Here is a 14,150-nt window from a genome sequence, read left to right on the forward strand (position 1 = left end):
GCCTTCTGATTGCAACTTGTTCGGATCGATGCAGCATGACTTGGCTTGCATACGGTTTTGAAATTGTGAAGAAGTACCAATATTATTTTGTAATTGAGTCCTTGCCAACTAATATAGTTCTTTCGCCACAGTATCGACCATGTTGGCATAAGGGTGAGAAAAAGTTGTACAAACGACGGATGGGTGAATTTTTAAGGTGAAACAATGATCGGAATATTCAGAGCATACCTGACATGTACGCAATGTTTATTTATTAATGTGTTGAGCAACCATTTGCTTTTAAAACAGCTGCAATTTTTCTGTGTCTCGATATATTCCAACGGAATGTTGTCCCATTTTGTACCAAAGCATCTGCCAATGGGTTCAATGATTTTGGAGATGGAAAACAAATCCGTAACGGAGTCTAGCGATTATGCTGATCAGGATGTTGTCATAATAATCTGATGCTCTTCAAATGAACACTAAACCTTTTTGGTTGTATTTATGTATTTATGATTTTTATCATCTTATGATAGTGCTTTGCAGCAATATGATAACTATACAATAGTAAGCACCTCACCATCGGCGATGCTGAAGTTACATTTGCTAGCTGAATACCACGATATAGCCGCCCGACTTGACTTGATAACTGACTCTAAAAAGCAGGCAGTCTGGACCGTAGGTTTCTTTTCATGTCTTCATACTAAACCTGATTGTTTGTAGATGATGTCTCGCCATACTGTTTTTATTTACATACAGCGTTGTTATTGAGTATTGAATACGCCATACAGCGTTATTATTGAGTATTGAATTTTGCCCTCACTTTTGGCCCTGTAGTTTTATGTTGTCTAGCCACAATCGTTTTTAATGTTCGTCAGCCTCTGTCAGTTAATTTAGGATTTAGCCCATTATTTGTATTTGCTGATAATGTTTTGCCATGTTTTATGTATACAAATCATTAAAGCATTAAACAATTCAGTTCAGTTGTCATATATGCTCTAGCTAACCCAGCATCAACGATTTGCCCTCTTTCGAAATCTACATTTCACTAATCGCTTATTTTAACAGTCGCAGGACAAAACGTACAATAAACTGAAATATAATCTATAAAACTTGTAAACTCAGCAATACATACTCGTCGCACTATTTACACGGAGGCAGTGTTCCCAACGCATAAGATCTACAATATTGTCTGGTGTTCATATCATTTTTTATATACCCAAGCATCTAATAATAAAAACGAGAAAATTACTCCTGTTAGAAAAATAGAAAAAAAACTGTTCTCTCCTATCTCGCATCCTACAAATTAAGACTTTTTATTACACATTTTACAGTGAGTCAGGCATTTTTAGTGAATTTGAGTTATTGACCGGACGGTCATTATCGGCATCTCGCTACCGATTCGGAAACAATCAGAAATGCGGTACCGGCAGTTCCGAAATCCCCACATATCTCGTACATTTTACATTCTGCCCGTGATAATTGGCGCATTTTATACCGGTTAATTCTCGTTCGGTATCCAGGACGACGGCAGGTCGTGTTCGATCTGCGCACAGTCGCTGACGACGCTCTCCAGAAACGTCGCACGCCAGATTGGCCGCCGCCGCCGCTATTCGGTCGCCGGGTTACGCTACCGCCTGGTCGTCTTCCTCCCTTCGCCGTCGTCGCAGCGTCGCTCTGGTCGCACTCAAATTTTCGTTCTGTCGCGATCCGGCCCCCCGTTTCTCACCCCGCACCGCGCCGTAACCCACCGCACGACATCCCGATGCTTTGATTCTTCGTCTCCATGTGATCGCTCTTCTTCAATCTTCTTCTCGTCTCTCATCTTTTGATATGTGAGTATTTTGCACAATGTATATATTCTGGAAAAATTTACGCTTAAATGGCTAGACTTAATTTCTACAATTTTTGATACCGATTTCTTAAAATATTTGGTTATTTTGAAATTTTGAATAATCGAATGTTAAACTAACATTTTAGAATTTTTATAAATATATTTTATCAATAAATATTCTATCTACAATATATTTATTCGACTAAGAATTTGGGATACTGTGTGTTATATTAACCAAGTAAAACATGCCCTTTCTATTGAGCATGTTTTAATAGTATTTTTTGTTATTTCGTACATGTTTTTTATAGATATATAATAATTATAAATAGAAATAGAAAAGGGCAATATAGAATTCTAGTTAAAGTTACATTTAATAGCAGGATATTTTTAGTTGGGGTTTTCAATACATGTAAAAATTTAATTTAATTATCAAGTCATGGGAAATAGCGAACAGAATTTATTAAAATTCATATTATGTTGTCATGGGACTGATTTGTACCTAAAGCTCTTTAATTCAAGACTAATACGCAGAAGCTTCATAAAAATATTTAATTATCTAAGGTATGTTTTTGGATATGACAATAACCATTTCACAATGATACCTCATGCCCTTTTACATATTATAAGAAAACTAAAACAAAAAGTATATTTTATGCGCATATATAAGGCAATCTGTATAAATGTTTGATAATATTATTGAAAAATTATTTTTTCATTATTGACGTATTCTTACTGCATCTACTAACTGCCTACATAATAAAAAATAAACTATATTACGATGAATAATCGAGTATTATATATACATTTTAGAGTTTATGTATAGATAGTGGCGTAAACATATATCCTATCTATAATATGTTGTATTTATTCATCCAAATTTGGCGTATTGTGTTGTATTAATAGAGTAAAACATGTAGTAATTTCTATTCAGCGTGCTATTAATAGTAATTCTTGTTTTTTTATATAATATCACCATAACTTAAAATTGGAACGGTATTTATAAAATGATAGATATAATAATTAGAAATAGAAAATAGGTAATATAGAAATCTGGTTAAAGATTTTTATAGCAGAAGACTCTTTAGTTGTAATTTATTTATTCATAAGATATAACAAACAGAATTCATTGAAACTCGTACTACGTTGTCCTTGGATTGATTTTTATTTAAAGCTTTTCACTCCTGGACTAATATATAGAAGATCTACAGACATATTTAAATCTCCAAAGTGTTTTTGAATCCATATCTATATAGTAAAATTTCATGCCCTTTTACATATTATAAGAAAATTAAAACTAAAAACATCTTACGTTTACATATATAAGTCAATTTGTATAAATGTTTAATGATAATATTGATTTTATGAATAAATATTCTATCTAGAATATATTTATTCGATCAATAATTTGGGATACTTGTATTATATTTTAATAGTAAATCTTGTTTAACGTTTTTTTTTGCTATTTTGTACATGCTTATTAATATATTAAAATTTATATCACTAAAATGATCATTACCTTATAACCGAAATGAGTTCTATAGATAGGCGAAATAATTATCAATAGAAATAGAAAATGGATGACATAAAATTGTAATTAAAGGTACATTTTATATATCCTGATATATTTTTATTTAGAGTTTTGTAAACATACAATAAATTGAAATTAAGTACCAATTTATAAGAAATAATAATTAGAATTAAATGAAACTCGTATTATCTTGTTCTTGGAAATAGCTAGAAAATCCACAGGATTTAATACTCCATACATACTTGTTTTTGCATATGGATAACCTGAGATTTCATGCTCTTTTTGATATAAATAAGAAATTAAATTAAAAATATTTATGGAAATATGCGTAAAGGTTTCATGGTAATATTGAAAAATTATTTATTCGTTATTAGAATATCCATTCAATAATCCCATAATATAGTAGTAAATTTCGGTCCTGGAGTAATAAATAGAGGACTCAAAAAACATTTAATTCTCCAAAGTGTGTTTCTGTATATGGATCTTGTGAAATTCCTCGCTTTTTTAGGCGGCCCATACACGCTCAATATTATTGTGCAATATGGGTTGAACAATATTTTGACGACCTGGGGCCAGACGGTCATTATTATTTTACAATATTTTGGTTTGTGCAACAAAAAGTACTGTATGGAGGCTATATCAAATGTGGTGCAATATATTGCTCAATTGCGAGCACATGTTTTCAACCACGTTGTGCAAATAGTCCCCCCAGGATTTCATAGCATATATTTACAAGATTTTGAAAATTACACAATGTATTGGCAACCTTTCAATCTCGTTTACACACTGTCAATTATATTGCACAAACCCAAATATTGCACAAAAATATTGAACGTCGATGTCATTATTGTCCATTTTACATGTTATACAGAAAGTAAAACAGCAAAAAAAATATTTACATATTATCCAGCGATTAAAATAAAAAGCCTGTTATGTTTACATATATAAGGTAATTTGTATAAATGTTTGATGATAATATTGAATAAATATTTTTGCATTGGAAGAATATCCTTTCAACAAATGTTTATGAAATAGAAAATAAACTATATTACAATGAATAATCAAGTAAAATCTATACATTTTAGAATTTATATCAAAATATTTTATGAACTATTATTTTGTCTATTATATATTTATTCCACCAAGGATTTGGGATACTTTGTAAGTGTTGTATTACTGTATAAAGTAAAATAAACTTTCAGTTCTGTTTGTTCTTAATGGTAATATTTGTTTAAAGTTTTTTTATTTTGTACATATTTATTCAAATGTTAAAAGTTGTATCACTAAAATTACCATGATTTATCTTGGACTGAATTTGATTTGGAATGAATTCTATAAATATATAGAATAATTAAGAACAGAAAATAGATGACGTAGAATTCTGGTTAAAGGAATATTTATAGCTAGAGACCTTTGAGCTGGCTTTTTTATAGATACAATAAATTGTAAGTAATCATTTATTTACGAGAAAAAGTAATGGGATTCACAAAAATTCGTATTAAATTTTACTGAAATTCGTACTTAAAGATTTACAATTATAAACAAATGGTGAGAATATATTTTTTCCACAAAAAATATAATTATCGAGAGTGTATCTTTCTTTTTCATGAAAATTAATATTAAAACAAGAAACATGTCTACATAACAGGTCAGTTGAAAAGTCCCCTGCCTGTCACATAGATGGCACTACTAGAATTAAATCCATAGATTTTTTAGTTAGCCCTAACCCTCAAAACATGCGTGTATAGATTTGACAGCTGTCGGATCATTAGTTTGTGAATTATAGTATTTTGAGTGAAGCAACTTTTATTATTGTAAAAAATGGAAAAAAAGGAATTTCACATGTTGATAATATGTTGCTTTTTGAAAGGAAAAAATATAGTTGAGGCAAAAACTTGGCTTGATGCTGAGTTTCCGAATACTGCCCCAGGAAAATTAACCTTTAAGGATTTGTATGCTAAGTTTAGACGTGGTGAAATGAGCACAGAAGACGGTGAACGCAGTGGGCGCCCAAAACATATTACCGACGAAAACATTAAAAAATCCACAAAATGATTTTGAATAAGCGTAAATTGAATGAAAGATCAGACAATCTAAAGATATCAACTGAACATCATATCATTCACGAATATTTAGCTGTGAGAAAGCTCTGTGCAAAGTTGGTGCCGCGCGAACTCACTTTTGACCAAAAACAATGAGGAGTTGATGATTGTGACGGATGGGTTTGAAGATGATAAAGCGTAATAAACCCGAGTTTTTGGGTCGAAGTGTGACAATGGATGAAACATGGCTCCATCATTTCACTCCGAAGTCCAATTGACAGTCATCCGAGTGGACTGCACACGATGAACCCGCTCCAAAGCGTGGGAAAACGCAACAGTCTGTTGCCAAGGTTATGGTGTATTATTTTTGGGATGCATATGGAATAATAATTTTCATTGAATACCTTGAATTAGGAAGGACCATCAACAGTGACTAATACATAGCGTTAGTAAACCGTTTGAACGAAGAAATCGCCGAAAAAGTCAACATTTGAAGAAAAAGGAAGTGCTGCTTCACAAGACAATGCATCGTGTCACAAGTCAGTGAAAAGGATGGCAAAAATCTATCAATTGGGCTTCGAATTGCTTCCTCATCCTCCGTATTCTCCAAATCTGACCCCAGCGACTATTTCCTGTCCTCAGATCTCAAAAGAATGCTCGCTGTTGAGAAATTTTCGGAGAATGAAGAGGTAATCGCCGAAACTGAGGCCTATTTTGAAGCAAAGCACAAATCGTACTACAAAAATGGTATCGAAAAGTTGGAGGGTCGCTATTATCAGTGTGTCACCCTTGACGGGAATTATGTTGAATAAAAAAAAATAATTTTTCCAAAAAAATGTGTTTTACTATGGTAGGCCGGGGACTTTTCAATTGACTAAAATATTAAAGATAAATAATTAAAGATAATAAATTTAAGACAAAATCCATAACAATAATGTTGACAAATGAAAGCTATTGCCTATTTCTAGTTCCGTTTTATTTGGATACATAATAATCAGTATATTATATTATATCAACAACGAATATGAAAAATTTTTATAAACACGAACATTATTTGTACTTATTCGTCGTTTAAATTTTCTTCAAGCAATTCAGTTTATATAATTTTACCACTGTGGCGAATGATTTAGAAGAACAAGATGTGTTATATTAGTATCAAAAACAGCAATTTTCTTTTCAGTTCATCATTTATTCGATTGAACGCTGTTTTGCAATATTGGTTATTACTAAGTTAATAGATTTTAAAATAGCTTTTTATTATTTTGTTTATCAATTTTCTTTCACTTAAAAAAGCATTTATTGATAAAAACTCATATAATATATATTAATAAAAATACTGTGCATTATTTTCTACAACTCCTTCATATATTTCTGGTAACATGACAATATAGTGGGTACATTTTCACACTTCTTCAGTATTTCGAAACAGTATGCTGGTCCTGCTATATCGATCTAAACAAGTGGTAATCAGAAAGCGTTTTGTTTGGTGAACATGCTGTGTGTCTCAGAACTGTTCATTTATGTTAATCATTGTGTTCATAATGTTCAATTGATATAGATAAACATCTGCAGTAGCAGTTTTATTCTGTTTTAGTAACTCGTAAAACACTATGCTTTGTTTATCTTTTCATATGCACAGCAATACTACATGGGCATGAATATTCAATGTCTTATTCAATTATCATAGTAGATATATTTTTCATAGCTTGTCATAATACATCGTAGGAAGCTGCTAAGCTTTCTGAAAGTGGGCTGTTATTATAAAATTGGTTTTCATTCAGTAAGTCTTATAACATCATCCTTGAACGTTTTTGGTCCTCTAGGATTTAGCACCAAATTTATTCAAATCAAACATCAAAAGTACCGTTTGATAAAGTTTTAATTCACGTTCAAAATGAATTCCTCAATAATATCAAATTAAAAAGTGTTATTTTATATGGAGAAATGTCAAAACCATTGAATTTAATAGTTGTTTACATTCATACTGATTATTATTACCAATAATCAAAATATGATGATTATATTTTATGTTTTTTTGTTATAATAATTCATTTTCGGTATTGACTTTTATTGTCAATCTATATGAAGCATTAGATAAACATTTTATAATAAATTATTATGTCATAATTCTTATTACACGTTAATAAAGAATTTCGAGATAGAGATACAATCAAGTTTTTCAATTTATAGCTTACCATTGAGACCAACGATTAGATATACTCGATAGACGAAAAAACATGTTCCATACAAAGGAGTTCAATTTCAGCATTTACCCAATTTAATAATACTTTTGTAATATTAGTTATTAATAGTTAGTTAATTTAAGGTGGATGATAAATAATAAATGATGTATAACGTAAAATTCTAAGTCAATAAGTTGTTTATGCAACTGGTTAGTTGTTGAATGTTTAATTTTTGCCCAAAAATTTTTATTTTGTTTTTAATTTAAAAAGCACATTGCACGCATAGTACTGCTAGTTATTGATTATCTAGTTTTTTTTTCTTATAATTGTTCTTGATGTCCATATTAAATATTCCAGATTAATTGCAGAACTTAATTACTAGTTGATGTATGAACTTCAACTGGTCTACTCTAGATATATTTTTTTCTTGTTCCAAGATGACCAGCTAGAACCAAATGGTTTTTTGCTGATGTCGCTTCGGGTTTGGGATAGTGATGTGTTTTGCGGGCGACAGAGACCCTGGCTTACGACTGGGATTGTCGTAGTTAGTTATCTACCGAGGTTAGTGGATGGGTCATGTTCTAAGATCTAGGAGGAACCTTACACTGAGCATATTCGTGAAACTCTTCACGAACGGGATGCCTGATTCGAGTGTTGACGTTCATCATAAATCATGGAACATTGAGTAACGCGCGGAACTTTTTGGATTGGAACACTTGGAGTAGTTCAAGTTGCCTCTCAGAGACATACCTGTCCCACACCTGCGCTCCCTAGAGGTAGACTGGACGAACTAACATTTTATATAGAGACGTTTTCTGGCGGATTGGGGGTTTACTTTTTCTGCAGAGGAGTAGGAAGCGTAGACTATACACGCCATTGCCTTTGCAGATAGCGTGCTGGATTTGGGCTGACCCTGAACCTGTGGTCGAACTGGATACCGAGGTATGATACTTTCTGGAGTTAGGGGATAGGGAGTTTATCGATTTGAAGACGATAAGCGCGAAATTCCTTCTTGCGATGGAACAGAATAGCTTGAGTTTTGCTCGGGTTCGCAGCAATCGCCTGGTTCAGTGGGATTTAAAGTCTGCCAGGAATAGCGTAGGGACTGTAGCCGGTTGTGAAGAAGGCTGTATCATCTACATAAAATGCTATGTGAGAATGTTTGTGGAATGAGTAATTAGCCATGTAAAGGTTGAACAGGGCAGGAGCTAGTGGAACACTTTGCGAGACTCCTGATGAAATCTATTTTCGAGAGGAGACTGCGTCACCGATCCTCACTTGAAAGGATCTACCGTTCAAGTATGAATCTATTAAGTTCAGAGATTAGGTTATTCGGTAGACCAAGCTGTTTTGCTTTGAATATTAGACCGTGGTGCCATACATGATCGAAAACCTTGGAAACATCTAGAAAGATGGCTCCAGTTTTTCGGCATTTTCTTAATGCCTAGTGGATTGTTGCTGCGACGCGAGCAGCTTGATGAAGGCTTGAATGTTTGGTACGGAAACCAAATTGTTCTTTCGTGATGATGTGGTGTGCGTCTGTGAAAGTGTTACATAAGTTTATAATATAAGCAGAGCTTTTATCCAAAGTTTAACTGCACTACTACAAATGGTTTTTGTCTCACTGAAGAATACAGTGTAGGTCCACATAGGACTGATTACACTCTGACATCGAGACATTCAGATACCCACAGTCAGTCAAGAAATCAAGAGAATTGCAAGGGGGCATGAGGGGCAAATATTGCAGCTTTTGGACTTTTTGAGACTCAAAAGAATCAAACCATCTGATCTTGTGTAGTGTTATGTAGTGAGGTGTATATATTAAAAAATACAGCAGTGATATGTATAAACATTATTTCATTAGACAGAGTGTAATCAGTCTGTGATGATGGTCCTAAAACTATATCAGTATGAACGTGATCAAGTCAACATTTTGTTTAAATTTCATTTCTACTATCTATGAGCATATATATTTTTGGCTATTTATCCGAGTAACGAAAGTATTATTACTGAATTAATATAATTTAGAGTTTTTGTTAGAGATGTAATTTATATCCTTCAAAATTATTGTTAATTACGAATTCACAAGACACCAGAATGCTGAGCGAAAGAAATAGGCATTATATTGTACTTAGGGCTTTATATTTTCCACATTTTCAGCGTAGACTAATGGATAGGAGACCTCTATTCCATGAAAAATATTTAAATCCCCCAAAGTATGGATTTTTGTTTTCAAGAACAGATACAAAAAAACTCTTAACGATCTACACGTCGGGCTCACAATTTCCCCTTTTTCTCCATTTTTACGATCGAAATTTTCAAGATATAGGCCCGAGTTCGAGAGTGTTGAATCATGCTAATAAAAAATTTGATATACACAGCATACACAAAAATAAACTTAAAATTTTGCTCTTTTTTGTACGAAACATTAATTTTTAATTAAATTAAAACAGTTAGAATAAATTATTGGTATAATTAATGTACTCTTATAGTTATATTTTTTTCATATATTTGGCAAGTACTTCAATTACTTGTATTTAAAACACGTAATTGAAATATAGATACATGTTTGTTATTTGTTATTTAGTTATTTCTTAAAATTATAATTTGCAATTGGTATTTCAATAGTCTGAAGCTGAAGTATTTTGTAGTTAATATTTTAAGTAGGTAGGGCTTCGAAATACATTTAAATAGAAATACATTTATCACGATCACATATATCACATCAGGATACGTTTTCATCATGAAAGATGTTTTCTAAAATAAATATAGATAAAATCTACTTTATTCGTTCCACAACTAAAGCTGAAAATCTGTTTGTTGATATCTGATATTGCATTTAAGTATCTAGTATTCATGAAGTATCTAGTATTCTTTGTTCTATAAGTGATTAACACGTTAGGCTGGATTAGTTTTATGCTATTGACATATTGACTATTGACATTCTATTGATATACTTGACTGTATTTTGTATTTTATATAAAAATATCTGAAATGTTGTATTTTGTATTTTATATTTCAAATAGGCGGCTTAAAACTATGTTTGTATTTCGTATTGTGGATTCTTAAACTTGGGAAAAAATCAGAAGACGTCTCCTCTACTCGTCCTATAAGCCTGTTACCTGTGATCTCTAAACTAGTCGAAAAATTATACATTAAGAGATTTAAAATAATCGCAGAGGAGAGAAGTATTATTCCAGCCCAATCAATTTGGCTTCCGTAATAAACACAGAACAACAGAACAAATACATAGATTAGTTAACCAAATTAACAAAAACTTGAACGAAAAAATATTGCTCCGCTGCATTTCTCGATATTTCTCAGGCCTTCAACAAGGTATGGCACACTGGACTCCATCTTAAATTGAAAAAGCTTTTGCCCGTACGCACTTTCAATTGCTGAAATTATACCCCAGAGAGAGACATTTTATTGTCTGAACAGGCTGACGAATACATTGACCTACACCCAATATATTCGGGTGTTCCGCAGGGCAGTGTTCTTGGCCCATTGTTTTCTTATGTATACAGCTGACCTACCGATCTCAAGAAACATTACTGTTGCAATATATGTTGACTATAGAGAGGTTTTGTCATCGCACGAGGATCCAATGTCAGCCACAAGAAACCTCCAACTTCATCTTAACAAAGTCGAATTGTAGTTGAAACCGTGACGTATCAAAGCAAATGAGACAAAATCTACCCATGTGACATTTACCCTTTGTAGAAGAACATGTCCCTCAATAAAACTGAATAATCATGAACTTCCGCAAGCAGACAACGTTAAATATCTGAGAATGCATTTCGAGCGACGTTTGACATGGAAAAAATATATAGTGACAAAACGCAAACAGCTTAGTATTAAACTAAACGAAATATATTGGCTGATAGGGCGTAAATCTAAATTATCACTAGATAATAAGATTTTGCTGTATAAGTTCAATACTTAAGCCCATTTGGACCTATGGTATTCAACTGTGGGGTACTACTAGCAAATCTTACAGATATTCTCCAGGGGTTTCAGAACAAAGTGTTATCGTAGATGTGATACACCGAGTGTTATTCGGAATGTAGTGCATCCCAATGCACTCGCCAAACAGTTAAATGTGCGACGATACAGTGATGTGCGACATACAGACAAGGACAGTGAAGTGCCTCGGCTCAAACGCAAACTACAATACGAATTGATTAATGAACACATAGAGTAAGATTTCATAATCTCTAGAATAATTTAGAATTAGTTAGGATATATTTTAAAATAAGTTAGAATAGTATCTAGAATAAGATTTAGATTATAAGTTGTACAGTAGATCATTTACTGAAGTGATTTTCTACATGCCAATATAGTTATTTTATATAACTGAAATCATATAATAATACTGATTGCTTTCGGTGATATTGTTGGCGTTCTAGGAGATTAATAAAAAAATGTATATAACATAAAAGTAAAAAACATCGTATACTTATATTTGATGCTCTGAAGTTATTATAGTTTTGAAATTAATCTTACTTATGATACTATGTTATAGTTATGAAGTTCAGTGATGTAACAATTTAAACTTAGCAATTACTCCTTTGACTATTGAGACTTATTTTGACTATTAGTTATTTTTCATAAATAATCTTTAAAAGTAGAATTCTTAATCAAAATGCAAACAACAATATTTATATAGCATGTATGCTACGAAGGTCATTGGTGCATAAAACTAGTAACAAATGAGACATTCGAATATTTCATTCGATAGTCAAAAACATTGATTTAATAAATATTGAATAGTCGATTTCATTAGATGTTTCCCCAAGCTAATTTAATTATTTAATTGCTGGTAATAAAAGTTGAAGTCTATTTAGAGGTTTTTGCACAAAGAAACGCAAAATTATATACGAGTTGGAAGTGTATATATAGCGCTGAAGTGACAAAACTTTAGCGTAGGACCTACAAAGTTTATATCAAGTTTGGTTCGAAATGTCACTGGCATGACACAGAATCATTCCCGCATATAGCACTAATTGAAACAAAACGAATCCGTGTCGATGCGATGCCAGTTTCGCACTTGAAAACACAACAGGAACAGAAGTTGCGAATTCAGCGAATGTTCCGATTAAATTTTTAAATCTCCCAATTTCGGAAATTAACATTTCCACTCCGGCAGAGGTATTAAATGAAAATCTATATTTAGAATGTTTAATATTCTATTTTATAATTGTCCATCGGTTTAGTTCAAACATTTTAAAGTCCGCATTTCACGGTAGAATTTATTTCGCATTAGATTACTTAAATTATATCTGATAATGAAAATTAAATCAGAAAATGGTTTCTATTTAGTAGCTTTGCCATAATGAATTTATAAATTGCTTTTATTTTAATTATATGGGTACTACGTATTAACTAGGAGGCTTCTCGCAGATTTAAAGCTTTAAAACGTTGTTCATTCTCACCATTTCTCACTATTCTCCAACCTTTTTTAAGCCTCCTAGAATGGCGATACTGGTAAGCAATACTTTGAAGCATTTCAAGAGTCGTTGTACTTTGTTAACCTACTACGAAAAAGGAGGAGGTTCTATGTTCGGCTGTATATTTACATATTTGTTTAATGTATGCTGACATATACATATATATATATATATATATATATATATATATATATATATATATATATATATATATATACAAAAAATTTAATTACCAACAAAACAATTCTCAATTAATATAACTGTTTGGGTTTGGCACCAACTTCAAAGCAATTACTTGTTAAATTAATATTGTAAATAGATAAATAGGTTTATGTAGGTATTAAACTAAAATATGTGAATATATGGTAGTGAAAATATAATAGAATATAAAATTAGTATCGTAGATAGGTTAAATAAGGTTGTTGATTATTTTTATTTAGTTATTACAAGGATTATTATGTACGTATTTTAATTTTAAACGATTCGAAAGGGTATTTTCAGCCAATTCGTGTGGTAACCGTCTCTAAATTCGTCAGTTCATTCTTCATTCAGCTCATTCGTCAACTGTTTGACAGTTTTTTTAGAGCTTCAGCAGAGTTTTCCTAAAATAAGTTTTGCAGCTAAATGTCTCCAAGATATTCGGTGTCACTGAGATCCAAATCAACATTTTCTTAATCAATTCAAACCAAAACCCACTATTAAAATATCATTCGTTTGATAATGGTTGGTTTCAGCAGAACAAAGTATGCCCCTAGTATTAGAAGGTTTGCCGAAGTAATAACGATTCCCAAAACAGGAAAACCTTCTCAGAATATAGCAATAACTTATATCGTTGCTACAATTACATAAAAAGTATTCTTAAGAGATCAAAATCTATTATAAATGAAGGTAATCTGATTCCCTACCATCAGTTTGGATTGGAGGCTAATTTGCTGCACTATATTTCTCGATGTCGCTCAGGATTTCGACAAAGTGTGACACGAAGGGTTATAAACCGAACCTGAGTTTAGCCTAATAATATGCGCCACTTTTCGAATCTTATATATCAAAAAATTATTTTATAATTAAGCAGCAAACTTTTTCTGAAATAAAATAAATCAGATCAGAGGTATCACAAAGTAGTAAGTATACTAG

The 14,150-nt window shown here is 31.9% G+C and overlaps 1 protein-coding gene across 4 annotated transcripts in view; it reads left to right on the top strand.

The window, feature by feature from the left end:
• The first annotated feature begins 1,590 nt into the window (after positions 1 to 1,590).
• smog (G-protein coupled receptor 158 smog) overlaps positions 1,591 to 14,150 on the top strand; it is a 151,332-nt gene continuing 138,772 nt past the window's right edge. For all 4 annotated transcript variants that reach the window (XM_076414181.1, XM_076414183.1, XM_076414184.1 and 1 more), the window contains exon 1: positions 1,591 to 1,814. The gene's annotated coding sequence lies outside the window, so the exon portion shown is untranslated. The remainder of the gene's footprint in view (positions 1,815 to 14,150) is intronic.

This window comes from Rhynchophorus ferrugineus, unplaced genomic scaffold, assembly GCF_030347505.1.
Source record: "Rhynchophorus ferrugineus isolate W39M unplaced genomic scaffold, kcgeb_rfMv2 rfM9, whole genome shotgun sequence".
NCBI lineage: Eukaryota > Metazoa > Arthropoda > Insecta > Coleoptera > Curculionidae > Rhynchophorus > Rhynchophorus ferrugineus.